The 19106-nt window shown below is 37.5% G+C and overlaps 1 long non-coding RNA gene across 1 annotated transcript; it reads left to right on the top strand.

Moving 5' to 3' along the window:
• The first annotated feature begins 13323 nt into the window (after window positions 1–13323).
• LOC122989100 lies at window positions 13324–18516 on the top strand. Its single transcript, XR_006404940.1, has 5 exons — window positions 13324–13465; window positions 15404–15529; window positions 15781–15892; window positions 17153–17367; window positions 17926–18516. It is a non-coding gene; the product is annotated as an uncharacterized LOC122989100 (long non-coding RNA).
• Window positions 18517–19106: the final 590 nt, after the last annotated feature.

A 19106-nucleotide genomic window follows, 5' to 3' on the forward strand; every position in this document is an offset into this window, starting at 1 on the left:
TCTTAAGGATCCTGATAGAATCAGTGGCCAAACCTACAAAACTAAGATTCAAGTTTCATTAAACTGGAATTATCCTTTAAAAGAGACATTAAGATCTCATCTCAAGGTCTAATTTCAATCTTGAAGAAGCCTTATTTATTTATTTAGTACCACATACAGAGCAGAGGGTTGGAGAACAAGTATATAAGGAATGTTACATTATTTACACTTATTTTCTCACCTGGCACGTCTTGCATTTTGGGAGAAGTGCACCGCGGTGTGGCTTTTTGGAAAAATGGAGGAAACATTATGAGCAACCACTTTATAATAAGGGATCTTTATAGAGGATTTATAAGTTGTAACTAATGGGTTCAGAAATGGTTAATAAATCATTTACTAATGCTTTATAATTCAGCGATGATACATTAATAAGAACAATACCATGCAGACCCCTCCAATGCATGTTTGACCTTTGACCTTCTAGAAAAGGGCTACAGAGCATCTGGACTAAAGTAATTTATTAATAACCTAACATTTACTACTGCGGACTTGATGGATTATACCTTTTATTGATAACTTAGCATTTATAATTGCAGATGACCTACTAACTGTCCCTGTATAGTTGACCTTATTAACATTTGTAAGTCCAGAAATAATGGCTAATTAACAAGATATATTCATTATCTTTTATTAAATTTTTATATATATATAAAGCCATTAGGTAAAAGTTATGAACTCTTGATAAACAGTTATCAGTTACCGGTTAGTAATCTGTGTTGCTGACAACCTGTTGCTGTTCTGTGATCTAAAAGACAAAAATGATCACAACATTAACAACAAAAATGAAGAGCTGCTAACCTCCTGCATCTGATTTTGAAAATGAAGAGTTCTCACAACATGAAACAATAATAATAAATAATCAGTAACTTATAATATTCTTTATGCTGTCACATACTTTCCTTGAAGATAGATAGAATAATGGAGTATGATGAGTGAATAACACTGCAGCTTGCAGCTCGCTCTAACCATTAACCAGCTGAACATAATGGTGGGTAAAAAGTTGAAACATTGTCTCTCTCAACCCTGCTGATAACAGGGTTGATTCTATTCAGTGTGCTCAGGGTGAAAACCGGTTTTACAAGAAACTGTCTACTGCCTACCTAACCACAAGCGGCACACACATGCACACTCACACACACACAAACACATACACACACACACACACACACACACACACACACACACACACAGAAAGAAAGAATAAGCAGCTTAAATACGTCATGTTATGTTTATTAAGCAACTCACCTACCTTGAGAAACAACAATCTCAGCAGATACACACCCCGGATATCACACTAATGTATCAGCCATATGGTTTCTTCTCAAGAATCTTTTAGACATGGTAACACTTTACTTTAAGCAGCCTATTAAGCAGTATATCAACCCTTAATGAATGGTTAACAACATACTAAAATAGGAAGAATCTATAAATAGTATTATTTTTAAATAAATAAATAATAAATAAATACAACTTAACTTTATTAAATGGCCAATCATGAACTTGATACACCAAGTATGGTTGCTTTGTAGACGGGATTATAGTTGTTATGTTAATAAACCCTGAACTCTGACAAAATGTATATATCAATGATTTCAACAATATTATAGTGTGTCATTATAATGTGTTATAAACCATTTACGAAACCTTTATGTACTGTTTATAAAGGCTACATAGGAGCAGTTAAATTAATTGCTATGTACGTTTGTGCCATTCTTTGTATACTTAAAAAATAATCATTTACAGTTTCTGACAGTCCCACATACAATAAAAATGTATGCCACTTTCTTCATAACATTTAATACAGTAACTTTTAGGAAATAAATGACATTATTTACAGTTATACTATACAGTTACTATTTATATAACCAATGGACTCAGGACTCGCTTAGGGGGCAGTAAATCAAGCTGTAAATACAAAATTGATGTGTTATCACTTTGGAATATTCACTCTCCTTTTAGCTCTGATCTCATCTACTCCTGAGGGAAATATCTGGCTCTTTAGCTACTAAATCCTCCACTATGTTCACCAGCTAGTCTCTAACTGTGTCTGTCTGCTGTTTGGTGCTGGGCAGGTAGTGTACAGTGGGTTTATCAGAGCTTTTACCTAAGCTAAAAGGTGTGGGCCAACCAAACCAAAACAATGAGCTGAAAGATGCTAAAAACTCTGTAGAACTGAGGGGAACTGCAGAGCTGGTGATAATTCTCCATGATTCATCACTATCAGTGACTTGAAGTTCCTGTCTACACAGGAAGTGGGAATGGGTCATATTGTTTATGGGGACATTGGCTGTGCTTGTGATGAGCTTGTGCCTGCATTTTAGCAATAGAATACACAACGTGAAGAACTGCCATAGCTGGAGGAAACAAGAGACTTTTAAACTGACCAACATCGACTGCTATTTACACAGCTGCGCTAAGTAGATCATTTCCCCCACACAGCACTGAGATCAGCTGCTCATGTTACTGTGTCTGTGTGATGACTGGTCAGACAGTGTTTACATTTGTGTATATAACAATATGATATCATAACAAAAATGGTCTGAGATTACCTGTTTGGGTGAAGAGTTTGAATTCATGTTGATAAATCAGCTTCCAGCTGAAAATCAGCTGGTTTAGTGATTGATTTTCTGAAGAATATAAAAAATATTAATAACTTAATAACTTGCATCATCAGACTGATAAGTTAAACATCAGAGCTCTTCTAGTTTTTCACCATAGAAACATGGAGCTGCTGCTGCAACACAAAGTAAGACGCTGCTAACTGTAAGCTAGATGTGGTGGTGTCAGGTCACATCACCTCCTAAAAAATGTGGATGTGTGTTCCCAGCTTTGAGAAATGTGTAGTAAGCTTATGAACTGATGACTTTGATGTGTTTTTACTGTAGCCAGCAACAACAACCAAAAGATAGGAGACAAAACAGGAAATGGAACAAATGAGATAATGAGTTGACTGCTTACGGTTATATGGAATATTGTTTTGTTTTTTGGTATTATTTTAAAAAAATGCAAAATTTATTTTCATGTATGTTTGTAATTACACAGTATCTTTTAACATTAAATAAACAGAGTTTAAAAAGTGTGTAGACAGGTGGAGGAATGATTCATATTGATAAGTCAGCAACTACCACCATCCACTGTTTCCTGACATGTCTGGAGGACTTTCCAAGAAGTCCTCCAGACATGTCAGGACACAGTAAGTAAAACTAACTGTGTGTGTGGAGATAACGAGATAATTCAAGAGAGTGTGAGGGAGTTCCTCTGCTTCTTATCTGTCTGATTTTCCAGGTCATTATGGCCTTCGTCTGTTACCAGGCAGTTTCCTCCTCATTCCTCCTTTCTCTCTGTTCAGCCTGCGTCCCTACCTCTTCTTCTCCCTGGCTTTCACCTGACTGAAACATGATCCTTTTGTAATGGTGAACCTGTGGCACTGTAACGTGAGAGCTCAGGTCAGTTGCTGAAACAAAGAGCACAATGTGCAGAGAATACAGGAGAGCTTTTAAACACGCTTTTTGAATCATTTTCACCAGCATTACGGATGGAAGAAAATGTGAATTAGAGTATAAAGTAGTGATTATTTAAGGGCCTTATACGGGTACCTATCTGTAAACAGATCAGTCTGAATAGGAAACATTCTGACTGTTTGGAGAAAGAAGCAGCCTTCAGTAGCTGGTGGTGTAATTAGTTAGACAAATTCCATACAGCAAATTATTTTTTTTTATCCTAAAAAATTGTCCTACTTGTCTTATTATGCGAGCAACGTACAAGGCTGTCAGAACTGAAGTTAGAGGGAACTCAGAGTTGAACATGCTGTTCTACAAGTGTTGCAGCATCTCTTTACGTCACATGTGGGAAAGTTTCGACAGTAGCTTCACTGGGTGTTGCCTCTTATTTGTGACTGACGATTCAATGAGAAAGCTACACAGACTTCAGGAATGTTTCGTTCCACTCAGATAGGCATGTGAGGGCTGGATTGCTCACTATAAAAAATGATGTCAAGGCTCAATGCAAAACAAATGCACCATGGGTGCGGAAGTTGGCGATGGGCCATAAATTTAGCAGTTTAGACCACTCCTCCTCCACTTTCCTTTTTTCAAGGGAGACAGAGAGCAGCAAAGTGTCACTAACTCAAATGATCTGTTCACCTACTACTGTCTCCCTACCAGAACCCACCTGCTTGATCTCACCTACATATTCCACTGAAGAAAATCATTCAACATAAGAATTAGGGTCATGGTTGAGGTTACAGACAACTCAAGTGAAAGAGGCAGGAACTCCTCATGGAAGTGATCCTGAGAGTGTAACGCTCAAGTATGGGCAAGTTGTGTCTCACACGATTATTAGTGCGATCCCTGCAATAGTCATGAAGGTATATGCTCCATACATCAATATACCTGTATGGAGTCCCGAAACTGACAAAATGTAGTAAAAAGTTATCAAGTAAAAGTATAACTCAGTAAACAAAACTACTTAAAACGGAGTGTAAAAAGAAATGAATTCATACTTTTCCTTCAACCTCCGATCAGTTGGTAAAAATAAATAAATAAATAACAATAATGAATAAATCATTTAAAAAATTATTTTACCACCATCATCATTCCATCACACTTTCATCACAAAATAAATTAAATCCTATTTTTAATCTTACATTGAGCTCATTTTTATTTTTCAACTTCTTTGGTTTCCTTTTATTGCTTTGGCACCGTTTCATTTCATTTATCTATTTTTCTCCATGCAACATTTCCTTTTCCTTCATAATTTCCAGTTTTCCTCATGCTTATATGTATTATCACATTGGTGTGTCCGTGTATGTCCACAGCAATTATTATAGATTGTACTCCAACATTTAAAAGGAGTAGTTCAATATTTTGGGGGAAATGGCTCAGACAGCTCAAAATGAATTGACAATGAAATAAATTAAGATGTAACAATTACAATAAAAATGTAACTACTAAGAATAAGAAATAAAGAAAATTTTAAAAAATACGGAGATAGAAAAAACAAATTGGGAGATAAAAACTGCAGTTTAACACTGTGGCATAAAACACATATCAATTTATATTAACATTTTATCATTCCATGACCATGATATGAAAAAGTGTGTCTATGTATGCATTTGCTTCTGAGTTTATGTGTGTGTAGTTGTATGCTTGTAAGTATGTGTGTATAAGTGAATATGCGTATGCATGTGTGGATTGTGGTTATGGAAAAAAAAAATGTTTAAGGTCAGGCAGCTGAAACTTTTCTCTCTTCTGTTCAGGACATTTTAGTGTTTTACATTTGATATTATTTTGTGTGCTACACTGCCCCCTCCTGGGTGTCACTTGTGTAAGTTGCATGCTGGACCAACTCTGCACAAACATTATTCTGAACAGTGAAGCTCAAAGATTGTAGGAATTGTAGGAACAAGAAGAATAGAGTGGAGGGAGACTTTAATCTTACAGTTAACAGGTTTATGCAGTCAGCTGGCCAAACTGCTCCAAAAATGACTTAACTCTTTTGGTCTAAAACTCAAACTCGTGACCAGTACACTAAAAAGTGCACTAAAAAGACTTAGTGTAATTATATGTTGCTGACTTGGCTGCCCTATTAGATTAGGAGTGTATTTGTAACCAAGGCTGCTATGGTTGATTGTGCAGGACAACAGAGAGCAGAGAGTGCTGTTGTTCATGCTCATTCTGTTTTCGGTGACAATCTTTTCCACCATGCTACATGCATGCTGCATAGCCTTGTCAGAACAAATTTCCAACACATTTAGAGTTAGGTTACTTAGAAGCATTGAGTGGGTGCTTTACAATAATATGATAATTTGATGGGTAGGTAAATCACAAAACAACAAGGTCAACCTGTTTCAGGAAAGAGATCAAGGTCCAACACCTTCAGGTCCTGAAGTAGGCCTTCAGCATTTTCCCAATGACTTCCTCATAGAAAGCTCTCACTGTCCTTAGAGCATGATTACAATTATGACAGAATGACATAATGTGTTAGTCAGGAATCATGGAAGATATGATAGAAAAGGTATTATTAAAACTGAAACTAAAACTGATAGATTCTTGTCAATGTCAAGGAGGAAAATTCTTCATTTTGAAGGAATGCTGTGGCCTCAGCCCTGATGAAGAGATCTTCATTACCTCTCTGAGAGGAAGATCCACAATGAATCTGGCTAGAACAATGTATTCCAAGTACCACTTGACAAGTCTTGTCATCTCACTGTGAAGCTTGTGGGTCATCACTCCCTCAGCCTATTGGTCAATCATGGTAAAATAAGTGTGGAAAAAGTAGACATTTACACTATTTATGTATATATAATACTTAGTCTCCCCAACATTTATCCTATCTACCTGGAAGGCAGTATTGAAAGCAAACAAGGACTTAAGTGCGACATTCAGAAAAACCAGTAGAATATCATCTCAGGATCGTTTAGGTAGCCTGCCAGGTCCCTTATTTTAGCACTCCTCTCTGCATCTTCATTGCTATTGAGGTAGGCCTGCAGAGCGGACCATTGATTCAGCATTCTCTGAATGCATGTGTGGAGGCTGAACCATCATGTACTGCAGTACCTGAGTAGCTTAAGTTTGTCTGTCGATGAACTCCACGCACTCCTTATATAGCTCACTTCTCTTTGCACTGTCAGGGAATAACAACAAAAAGAATAAAATAAGGACAAGAAGAAGTAAAAGAAAAGGTAAACGAGTTTGTTGAAAGCAGTATAATCAAAATGTAAACTGGGCCATCATACTTTATGTAAAATTAGCGAGGCACAGTTCTACTTTTCTCCTTTTACACTCAACTTTTGTGGTAAAAGTAATAAAACACACCAACCAGTGAGTCCTCCACTGGGGACTTGATGACCTTGATGCCACAGCCAGTGGCAAGTTGGGCAAGCTGGCATATGCCACCCACATCCTGGACATGAGGCTGACTAGCTCTGAGTTTGCTGATGACCGAATGGTGCTTTCCTTTCATCACATTATAGTTGTCAGAGTTGAAGGCCACCAGGTTATTCCATGAATTCCTCTTTTTCTGTCATAATCAGACAAATGCCTATGTTGTAAATAGACAGTACTAACAAATTCAACTGAGCCTTAATATATCATGTACATACACTCACATTAAAGATGTTGCCAGCTTCTCATAAAGATTTTCTGCGGTACCCACATTGCAGACTGGCATGTGAAGTGAACTTGATGACAACCTCAAGACTGTTCTCATTGTACACTCTTGCCAGTATTACAAGTTCTTTGTCTTTCTGGATGTCATAGGACTCATCACACAGTGATCCAAATGGCTTGGTCCGGCAGATGTTTTTGATCTCATCATCAAGCTCCAGGGCAATGGCACCCACAGCATTTTTTTTTAAAAGTTATGTTTTCTGTTATGATGCAAATAATGTAAATAGTTTGTTTCAATAACTATAGCTGTGGTTTCATTAGACAAAAACTGCCCTGAACAAATTAAGCATATTTACATTAATGATTAATGATGTTCAGTCTAAAAGAGTATTGTCTATACCTGCCCTATATGACAGTGTCATGAGATAACTTCTGCCGTGATTTAGCGCTATATAAATAAAATTTCTTTGACAACATTAGTACACTGACAATCTAGGCAACTACACAAAAGGTGTGAAATGGGTCTAGTTGTAACATTAGCCAGAAAAATTACCTTTGAGAAGTTGAGTTGTTTTTGTCCTGCCTGAAGAGTATTTTCCAGCTATCGTGAATTCAGGGAACATGCCTGCCTCACATACACTGACATTGTCGCAAAATGAAAATGGGATGTTGTTCGTCGTGGTCTGCATAGCCATCTTGAGTTCCACCGTTAAGACGTTTTCTGCCTTTGTCTGTCCCTTGGTGATATTGGTCGATATTGCCAGTGTACCCTTCTGGGCCTCCATGACACGCTTGTGCTGTTGGGAGCTAATATGTTGGCTCATGTCATTTTTCCTGCTGTGCCCTATATTAAAATCAACCCTACAGGCTTTGCAAACGGCATGGCCACTATCCTGGTGACTAGCAGATATTAAAGGAAACTGTTCAGTCCAACTCTGCTTAAATTTGCAGATGTATTTGGATTTTTTTTGCCAGAACACCATCCTGCCCTGACATTTTGACATCAGCAAGTTAGCTGGCCCACCTGCCTGCGCAGAGAGCAGCTGCACACATGTCCTGCAGTTTCCAGATTATGGTGACAGATCATGCATGTATAGAGAGAACAGAATGACAGATGTCTTGAAATTGTATGTAGTGTGTGAATTGTGTGTGTAGATTGTGTTTCATAGACAATCTGACAACTTGGGTAATGTCAGAAAGACATACAAAACTCATGGACCCATGTATGACGATTGTTACACACTCCCCCTACCTTCTTGTGTTTTCTCCCTCTGTTTGAGCCAAATGTTTTTCCTTATCTGTGGCCGTGACAACGATTATTCATAATAAAGTTTGAGGGCCATGCAAATTACAGTAGAAACCTAGGTAAAACTGGAGTGTTGGCATATATGGAAGCTGTCCTTTAACCATCAGCTGCCTCCAGCTCCATATTTACCATATAGTGGCACTGATGTTTTCATCTAGCGCCCAGCAAGAAATCAAATATGTGTATCTTTCAAAATGTCAGACTATTCCTTTAATGCCTCTGTACTGCATGTGGTTTCTTGGATTCTTTGAGAGCTCTCCCAAACAGCAGAGACTTTTTCTTCCATAATCTAACTGTATAACCATTTGTAATAAATGCTCAGTGCTCTTACTGAAATATGTAATAGTTGCCAGGAACACCTCCAGAAAACAAACAATACACATGAAATCTGAACAAAAACATTTTGCTTTCTCTTGGTGAAGTTGAGTTGAGACATTGGCATTCCAGATGTTAGAGTGGGACAGACAAATTCAAATAAATCAATAAGTGGCACTAGAACATAATGTACAGTGATGCAGTTAGATGAAGGATCGCACAGGCACAGCCTGTATGACAGTCTAGTGCTTATAAATCCATGCCTGTGCTGTGATTTGGAACCATATGTTACCGTAATTACATATTTCGTCTGCCCATAAAAACCTGCCTGTATCTGCATATTACTAGTTTGTATATTTACAGTGATTTCACAAATTGGCACGGCTTTGAGAAGGCATGCTGTGAGTTGAACGCAGCTGTAAAATGTGCAAATCCAGCACAGTGTGATCAGTCATGAGTGTTATCACTTTGTTATAGGGTGTGACTGTAAGAAAGGTTCCAGGCCATGGTAGCATTTGTTGCCGTACATTTTAGCTTTGTGAAGAAAAGCCTGACAATAAACCAATATCTTTTCTACATCCCACTTCACTCCAGTTGAATTCCCATAATCTGGAAATTTTCCAGTGTGTGTTCAGTTCCAAAGATAAATAATCCTTAACAATTAAACAAGCCAGTTTCCCTTAAATCACTTGATTTTTTTCATCATGACACATTTTGAGAAGATCATCAAAACTTAAAACTCAGTGCCACTGAGGGAAAATGTATGGAAGGTAAAGGTGTACAAACATCTGGAGAAAACAGATTACTTATGGAAATGGTGAAGAACATGATGACTTCACCATCCACTGTTTCATTGGCTTGTATTTGCAATTTCATTTATGTAATACAGACAATTATAGATAGATAGATACAGGAGGGTGGACTGGGAACTTCTTGAGCACTTACCCAATCACCATTTAGTTTTCAGAATGAAGCTGATTCTGTCCCATACCAAAATGATCAGGCAGACATATTTTTGGCATTTTTTATACTCAAAGTATACTCAAATATTTTTTGTCTACTCAGCAGTTTTTTCAGTATAAAACAGGACTATTTGTTAAACCAGTGCGGGAAAATAACTAAGTAAATTTACTCAAGAACTGCACTTAGTTTTACTTAAGGCCAGTTCAGATCAATGATTCCGAATGAGAAGAAACAGTTTTAGAATGTGGCTGGGTTCTCGAAAGACCTGACTTGTCAAATCGCCAAGTGCAGTTTTAGAACGTAAGGAAGTAGTTATTTCTCTTCAGCAGATCAGAAAACAGCACAGGCCAGTACAAAAGCCAGCTCATCCAAATATTTGAAGAACAGCGTTCACTTTACGATTGTAGCTCAAAAATGTGCTCCAATAAAATAAACAAAAAGAAAGTCCTTTGCTTGATTGCAAGGGTCCTGGGTGTGTCCAGTGGTGTCTTGTTCTTTTTCATTTATGTTAAACTAATGTTGTGAGTTAAGTTAGCAAACGTTAATGAACAAAACACTGTCACTGTCATCCATTTCCTTCTTTTTTCTTGCCTGGTAAACACAAACAGATATACAGCTAATTTACTTGAAGGGGACCTATCATGCTTTTCCTTATTTTCAGTCATAATATAATGTTACAATTCAGTTCAGTTCAATTCAATTTATTTATATAGTGCTAAATCATAACAGAAGTTATCTCATAGTTGTCTCACTTTTCACATAGAGCAAGTCTTAACAGTAGTCTTTATTTGACAGAGACCCAGCATTTCCCCATGAGCCGCACTTGGTGACAGCAGCAAGGAAAAACTCCTCTTTAATGGGAAGAAACCTAAAGCAGAACCAGGCTCTAGGTGGGCGGCCATCTGTCTTGACTGGTTGGGTTGAGAGAGAAAGAAGGAGGGAAGGGGAGAGGGGAGAGAGACACACAGAGAAGCACAATGACAACTTTAATATCAATAACAACGATAATTAAAGCTGCAAGCATCGTTGGTAGGGACCTTGCATTCTGGCCTGTCAAGATCAGATCATTTTGCTTTTTAAAAATGAGGGATATGAAATATATAGAAAATATATTAATAATATATATATAATTAATATAATAATATATATATGTGTGTGTGTGTGTGTGTGTGTATATACATACATATATATATATATACACATACAATAGTGTTATATGGTAGTGAAGTGTGGGGTCCACTTACCAGCCAAGACCTCCCAAAATGGGAAAAACATCCGTTAGAAGACCTGCATGCAGAACTGAGAGTCCACAGACACACAGCCAATAATGCATGCAGGGCAGAACTTGGTCAATACCTATGGAGCTATTTCCCTATCTTTATTCAAGAGCGTGGTATATCAACTTGAGAAAAAGGAAGTAAAACTACAACTGTGGGTCCTTGTAACACTTATCACTTCAGTTTTTCAGATAAAAAATGAAGTGCAAGCGACCATCTCGCCTTCTCAAACGGGCATAACGTAACCATAGCAACGTTTATGATGAAGGTGACATCGTTTTCTCCTCCAGCACACCAACAGGCGGGCACTGTGCCATGCGGCTACTATAATACTGAATGCAGCTACTATAGTAAAAATCACGGGTGCTGGTGTATAAATGAACCGTCCTTTTATTCCAAAAGTCATAAATAAAGCAAGGGAAGTACATTTTATAAAGCCCTGGAGGGCTGGAGTGGGTGAACCCAGTTAAAGAGTACCCGCCCGTACGGGGCGCTCTAAGAAGTAAAGCGAACAAGCTCGCAAGGAGGCAGGGATCATTTCATTGGTCAACACTAGCCTTCTATTGGCTGGGGGATTTTGACAGGGTTGTTGCACAAAAAATCCAAGAGCAGAGGAGAAATCTGAAAGCAGAAGTTTCACGAGAGCGCAGAAGCAGCCTGAGTGCGAGGAGAAGAGCTGAGGCTTGAGCGCAGGAAATCTGTGCAAGCAACATTATATTTGAGTGCAAGCACACAATTTGAGCAGAAACAGAGCAAATCTAAGTGCAAGCAGAGGTTATTTGAGTGCGAGGACAGGGTTTTGAGGGACAAATTACAAAATTTGAACGTGAAATCAATAAATTATGCTCTCAAATTGATATACCACGCTCTTGAATAAAGACAGGGAAATAGCTCCATAAATACCCTTTAATAATTAAAATTCAGAAGCGAGCCATCAAATTTTATAAACACCTCCAATCTAGCAACCCCCAGTCCTACCAGTACAAAGCCCTTCAATGCCACGAGTTGAACAAAGATCAGAGTCCCCTCTGCCAGCTGCTGCTGAAGCTCTGTCCACACACACCAAAAACAACCTGGCCTTACCAAATCATCTCAAAACAAAAAGAAAATTATATCAAATATTGGAACGAAACCACAAAATCACAAAGTAAATTATAATTGTATTTGACCCTTAATAGAGAGTACACAGTGGCTGAGTGGCTGAGTACCTGACCACCGTGACTGATAGAAAACTGAGATAAACGGTGACAATGTACAGACTGAGTGGACACAGCCTGGCTATAGAAACAGGCCGTCACAGGCAGAACAGGCTCCTCAGGGAGGCCAGGCTGGCTTCACTTTGTCATAAAGGAAAAGTTGAGACAGAATCTCACTTCCTATTATACTGTGACAAATATAGAGATCTGAGAGAAGTTTTCTTTGAAAAAATGAATCATATTTACTGAATTTATCCACCTCCCTGACCTTCAGAAACTGTCATATCTATGTGGGGAGAAAAGTCAATGTGCAGTAATAGCTGCAAATATATTAAGTCTTGTCATAAGAGAGAAATAAGCTCTGTAGTACATGTTTCTGTGTGATTACATCTGTAAAAAATGCCTTTTATTATATTGTATTTGATATTATTGTTTATATTTACATGTTATTGTAAAATTATTAATAATCTGTCAATGTTTATAATTTTCTGTACTGCTTTGGCAATGTAGATTTCTGATCTGCCATGCCAATAAAGCTTATTTGAATTTGAATTTGAATTATTTCTTACAAGTGTGGTGTGCTTTTATTTTGAACGTTTGATTGACATGTGTACTGTCAGCTGTGTGAGGATGAGAATTTTCTTTTTCTTTCTTTTTCAGGGTGAGAAATGTCTGTCTTACTCACACCTGTGTCATCAAAATCATGCAAGTTTTGGGTCCATTCACTTTAATTTTAATTGGTAAAATTAATTGTGTAATAATTTCCTAATTTTCATCAAGTCTGTTTTTAGAAAAGGAAAGACTTTTAACTTACATGACCTGGTCAAAGTTTGACTGAAATGTGTACTGTCAGGTGTGTAGAGACAATAAGTAACTGTCGCTGGACACAGAAAAATACTCATATATTTGAATGGAGAGTGTGAGCGAACCAATCAAATTTAGGGTTTAAGTGGTGTAATAATAAAGAAAAAAGAAAAAAACAAACAAACACACGAAATACAACAGGGCCCTAAAAAAGTCGGTTACTCTCAGAGAAGCACCAGATTGTCAGCGGGTGGATTTTATTCTCAATAACTCAAACCACCATATCTGCAGCGCTGCGTCACCTCGAAGGACCGGCTATTTAAAGGGTGTCCCTTCCCTTGCTGCCTGAAGCACAAAGCTCGCTGCTGCTGCTGCTGCGCACCGGGACGCTCGCTGACCTTGTCACCAAACAACAGGAGTTCGCCTTCACAACTTTTCAAGACTTTACCACAGAGAGTAAGTGACGGATGCATTATTTCACACATGCACATCAGCTTTGTACGTTGTGTGGTGCCCTCCTACCTGGTGAGGCAGCATGGTGATAAAAAATGAGGTTAAGTTAGTGCAGGACTTCTTAATATGCTGCATGCATCTCTAATTATATTCTGCTGTGTAAATATAAGTGTGTAATAAAACTATTTTGCAGTAGGCAGCTTCACAATAGCTTCTAAAATAGAAAACCAGCTGAGGAGAACTGAAAAATGCGCTTGTTTAAACAATGTTCCCCTGCATCTCAGTGTTCTTCAACCCCCAATGTATTTTGTATTTTTCCCGTGCATGCATTAAAAGATCGCTTGCCAGGAACATTAACTGCAGAAAGTGTTTATGAGAACGCAACCGTGTTAATGCAATGTTATTTGATTGTTAACACTAATTTATTCATGTGTAAGTGTCACCCGGTGGTTGTAGTAACAACTTAAAACACTGTTGGTTATCTTATCTGTAACATTGCATCATATTTTACAAGGTCATCCTGTAATTTGTTACTTCTATAACTGTCTAATATTTGTAATAGTGTAAAAAAAAAGTTCAATATTTGCTTCTAAAATGTAGTGGTGCAGAAGTATAAAGGAGTATGAAATATAATTATTAAAATAAAGTACTAATAACTTCAGAATTGTACTTAAAATAAACAGTCTGGTCTCTACAAGAGTAAATGTAGGACATTTATTGTAGCTGCTCAGTAGACTCTAGAGTTTATTTATATATTTATTTGGTTACAGTATAGATAAAGATGGACTAATATAAAATATAGTGACTTTAAAGTAGAGACAATAAAAGGAACACCTGCACAGTGTGACGTGATCCAGGTAGGAAAAAGACTATTTCTAATACCTTGCCTAATACTGAAAAGTGTTAAACACTCCAGCTCTCCACATAGGGCTGCAACTATCAATTATTTTTTATCGATTAATCTGTTCATTATTTCATTGATTATTCGATAAGTGGTTTGGTCTATAAAATGTCAGAAAATGGTGAAAACTGTCGATCACTGTTTCCCAATGTCCCAGCTGTAACCTACAATGTCTTGCTGTCCCAACCAGCAGTCCACAACCCAAAGATACTCAGTTTACTATCATAGAGGACTGAGGAAAGTAGAAAATATTCACATCTAAGAAGCTGGAATGAGAGAATTTTGGATTTTTTTCTAATAAATGCACTTGAAATGATTAATAGTTGCTAATTAATTTTCTGCTGATGAACTAATTGATTGATTGACTCATCATTGTAGCTCTGAATCCACGGGAGTTGATGTCCCTCCCAGGAGACACTGAGATTCCATCAAATTCCTGTTAACATTATTTTAGATGACAATGATATCTGTGTGTAAACTTGAAATCTGTTTTTTCATTATCTGTTTTCTATTATTAATAAATAGGGACACAAAAATAAGAGCTCACGGTGACGTCTTGTTGGCTTGGTTTGTTTTATCAGCGATCCAAAATCCAACAATACCCAATTTACTATCACGTATGACACATAAAAGCTTCAAATATTTACATTTGAAAAGCTACATGCTGCAAATCTTTAGCATTTCTGCTTTAAAAAAATGACGTTTATCAAAATAGTTGCCAATTAATTGACTAAATGTTGCAGCTCTTGGCTGATTCTTCATTATATTTGGCTCTCAGTAAAATCAATTTCTTGAGTCCTTGAGTATTGTTCACTGGTTGCTCACATTCCAACGTTCTTTTCATCTTTGACATTTTCTTTCTGAATTGATTGGATTTAAAATCTCACCACAACCCCAAATTTTCCATAGTGAAAATGTAATGTAATACATATAAGGCAAAGTGTTAAGACAAATATGTTTTGTTGTATAGACTCTTCTTAAGTCTTGCCGACTGTGTTTCTGACGTAACTGATGTTTTTCTATCCTTCCCCTCATGTCAGAACACCACCGAGGAGACAGCATGGACAACTATAATTACTGAATGAAGACTGACAACGGAAAAATTGTGACAGTCAACGAACAAATTGCCCTGTGTGCTGTTGACATACAAAATGCAAAAAAGAATGGTACAACTGACACAAGCAGAAACAATACTGTTAACAATGACATCTTTATAGATATATCTCCCAACACAATTAATTTATTTTATAAATACAAAAAGTCATCCGTTCATCCTGATTGTGCCATAATAAGTATTTAAAGGAATCTATGCAGTAAGACGGTTGATTTTAGTCTGTTTTTGAATGATTATGGATGATTGTAGTAAATTTGTTGATTCAGACACAAAGTAAATATGTTGTATTGCTTCTGTTTTTAGGGCAGCGTGTGCGCGTCAAAGAAAACCCCAAAACCCAAAAAAACAGATGGCTTTCATTTTCCCATATGAAAATGAGAACTATTTAGCAGTGGTGGAAGGTGGTACGCTGAAGGTAAATATTAATCTCTAACAATTGCAATATATGTTTTTCTTATTCGGTATAAACAATATATAGATCTGTAAAAAGCATAAAAAACAAACTTTTTTTCATGCTTGATTTCTGGAAATGTATGTTACGTACAGGTTCCCTCATGTTACATTTTTAAGTCACTGGAGGTGTTGAAGGCATCTTTTACTAATATTATTTAATTTTGAGAACATCTATCCAACCTATTTGTATCAAACTCTCATGCATTGTACAGTAGACAAGAAAGGTGGCTGTAAAAAGGTGGTTTCCTTAATACTTGACCCTCAGACAGCACTATGCTTGGGCTGGGATAAATAATGGATTCAGTAGTTAAGTGTTTAGTAAGTATTTTTAAATAAATTTATTCTTACATTTTCATCAAGGTATGTTGAACTACACAAATCCTCTTATCAAAGAAGAAGACAGGAAGAGGGTACTTCTTTAACCAACAGACACACCTGCTCACAAGCCCAACAGGATCATGTGTGAGGACTGAGATGGCAGCAGCTTATTAAAGGACCAGTTTGTAAGATTTAGTGGCATCTAGGGGTGAGGTTGCAGATTGCAACCAACTGAATACCCCTCCCATCAAATACCCCTCCCCTTCAAAGTGTGTAGGAGAACCTACGGTGGACACATAACTTGCAAGAAATGCGGTGCAACATGGCGGGCTCTGTGTAAGAAGACCTGCTCCCTATGTAGATATAAAGGGCTCATTCTAACGTAACGAAAACACATCTATTTTCCTGGGATTTTACACTAATTAAAACATACTTATGTGTATTACATTTCATTTATGCCAAGTCTGTTCCACTAGATGTCACTAAATCTTACACATTGGTCCTTTAAGTCACAATTTGGTGTAAAAATGAGTCTTTGGAAAATTTTAAGCACATTTGTGGACGGGGTAAAAGTTCAATATACTGTTTGAGTATTTAGAAAAAAATTCTTTGGATTTTTTTTTCTGACCACAAAACTATTTGCAGGGGTTGGCAGTTGGGGTGGGCTTCCATCTCTGACCACAGCTTATTTCTCAGAGTAAGCAAACCAAAGCCACTTTTCAATACTGCAGGCAGTGTTTGCTACTCAAAAGATTATAGAGCATCACTTGAAATTAAGTGAAAGGGCTCATTAGAAAAATGAAAAACTACCTTAAGAAGTGATATTATTGTCTGTGCACATTCCTTCATTCTGTCCAACATGGGACCAAAGCAATGCTAACCATTGTGTTTTGTCTGTTCCCAGTTGGAGAAAGACAGCAGCATCCAAGAATCCCTGACATTACCTAAACGTTATTGGTTTGAGAAGGTAAACCTTAACGGCAGTGACCTCTTCAGCCTGCAAAGTGTGGTCAAACCCAGCCTATACGTCTGTGGTCCACTTGAGGGTGATGCCCCCTTCTTCCTCAGTCTAGACAATGGCAAATTTGTTCTTGTCAAAGATGAAGAGATGTAGTAGAGGTATGTTCTCATAATCCGAACCAAAGTTATTTTGTACTGTACTTATTTTCATGCTCTATATTGCATGTACTTTGACTTGGAAAGTAATTTTTCTCTAAACAAACTAAGGGTATGTAGAGACTTGATCATATTTTTCTTGATCTTATTTTTAAATTTTGAAGCAGGATTTTAATTTCATTGCATGTTTCATTCAGGAAACCTGGGGCTTTATTTATCAAGGCATGTATAGAGCAAGTTCTAAAAGTGTTCTTTCAATCTGTAAGAACTTTTGCCTGAACTCTTTCTGAATCTTGTGTTTGTGCAGTCGATTGTACAACAGCTCTTTACCACTTTAGCAGCATTTGAGCATGGTGACGGTGTACAGTGGCATCACATGCACACCCTCTATATTCATGAGAAATGAAGACTCTTGAATTTACAATGACACTGAGCCAAATTTACATTGAAGCCATTCATTATGGTCCAGTCTCCTCTTGCTGAACACTTTATCTCATCACTGTTGGAGTTTCTGGTTCACTATTCATTCAGAAACCAGCCCTTATGCTGTTTACCTCTCAGGCATCCAACACCGCCATCTCAGCTTCATCTTGCACTGTGTAACTCAAGATTTCCCTGATGGGGGAGGTGCCTTCCTCTGCACTCTGCCGGATCAGATTCAGCTTTGGACCAATCAGATAGTGGAAAAGAGATCATTTGCTATTCTTGGGTGGCAAGGTTTCTTCTAGTAAACTGAATTAAAGGGGTACTCCAGCAATTTAGTATTGCACTTCCATAAAAATCTGGAACAGGTCAAAAAAGAATGGTTAAAATTGATGCAGCACAGGCTGAGATATTCACATTTTTTAGTCCTAGTATGGGTCAAGCTCCAAAAATACTGAATCCTAAACTTCCCATACTGTAATATGATTGTGTGGTTTGGACCATCCCAACTGAGAAATTCCTTTAAACCTGTCTTTCAAGTTCAGTACCCCCAGTTTGTAACGCAGTCTTTCTTGTGAAAATTTGAAGTCCTCCTCCTGAGCACTAGAAGTGTTTAAGGCTGAGGAGTGCTCCACATGCCTTGTAAACTGACCGTGATGTGTAAAATTGTAACCCATTAATGTGAAAATGTTCTTCAAAAGTGTCAGAAGCCTCTGTTTGACACAAATTTCATGCCCATAGATTGCCTCCCCATTGTTTTACATTGTAAGGTGTGATGTGGCACTGCAAATTTGAGGGCTTATAAAATCCAAACCGTTCGGGTTATTACAAAGTTTTTAACAACTTTTTTTCAGCATAGTGTCATAGTGTCATAAGTCACCTGTTAAAGTTTGAAGCCGATCTCATTAACACCCTCTAAAATTCGACGGAAGAAGCCAAGTTAGTCACGTGCATTTATGTTACATGAATGCGTACAGATGGAGAGGGGGATGGTGAGAGAAGAGCATCATGAGAAGTCCCCCAGTCTTTTCTAGGCCTATAGCAGCCCAACATGTCAGATAATGAGGTAAACGTATGTGGAAGTAATCCCTGTGTGCAAAAAGCATCGGCTTCAGACTGCTCTGAATGCTCAGTTCCCAGCGTTTTTCTCTACTTTCAGCCCGAGTTGATGTCGACTCGAGACGGAATTCTTTATATTTTATATTTTATATATATTATATATCAGCCATGAACAGATTCTCACCTTAACCAAAGAGAACAAACAGTAAAAAAAAGTCCGTCCAAACTCTCACTGATGAAATAGCAGCTGTCACCAGAGA

Source organism: Thunnus albacares, chromosome 9 (genome assembly GCF_914725855.1).
Source record: "Thunnus albacares chromosome 9, fThuAlb1.1, whole genome shotgun sequence".
NCBI lineage: Eukaryota > Metazoa > Chordata > Actinopteri > Scombriformes > Scombridae > Thunnus > Thunnus albacares.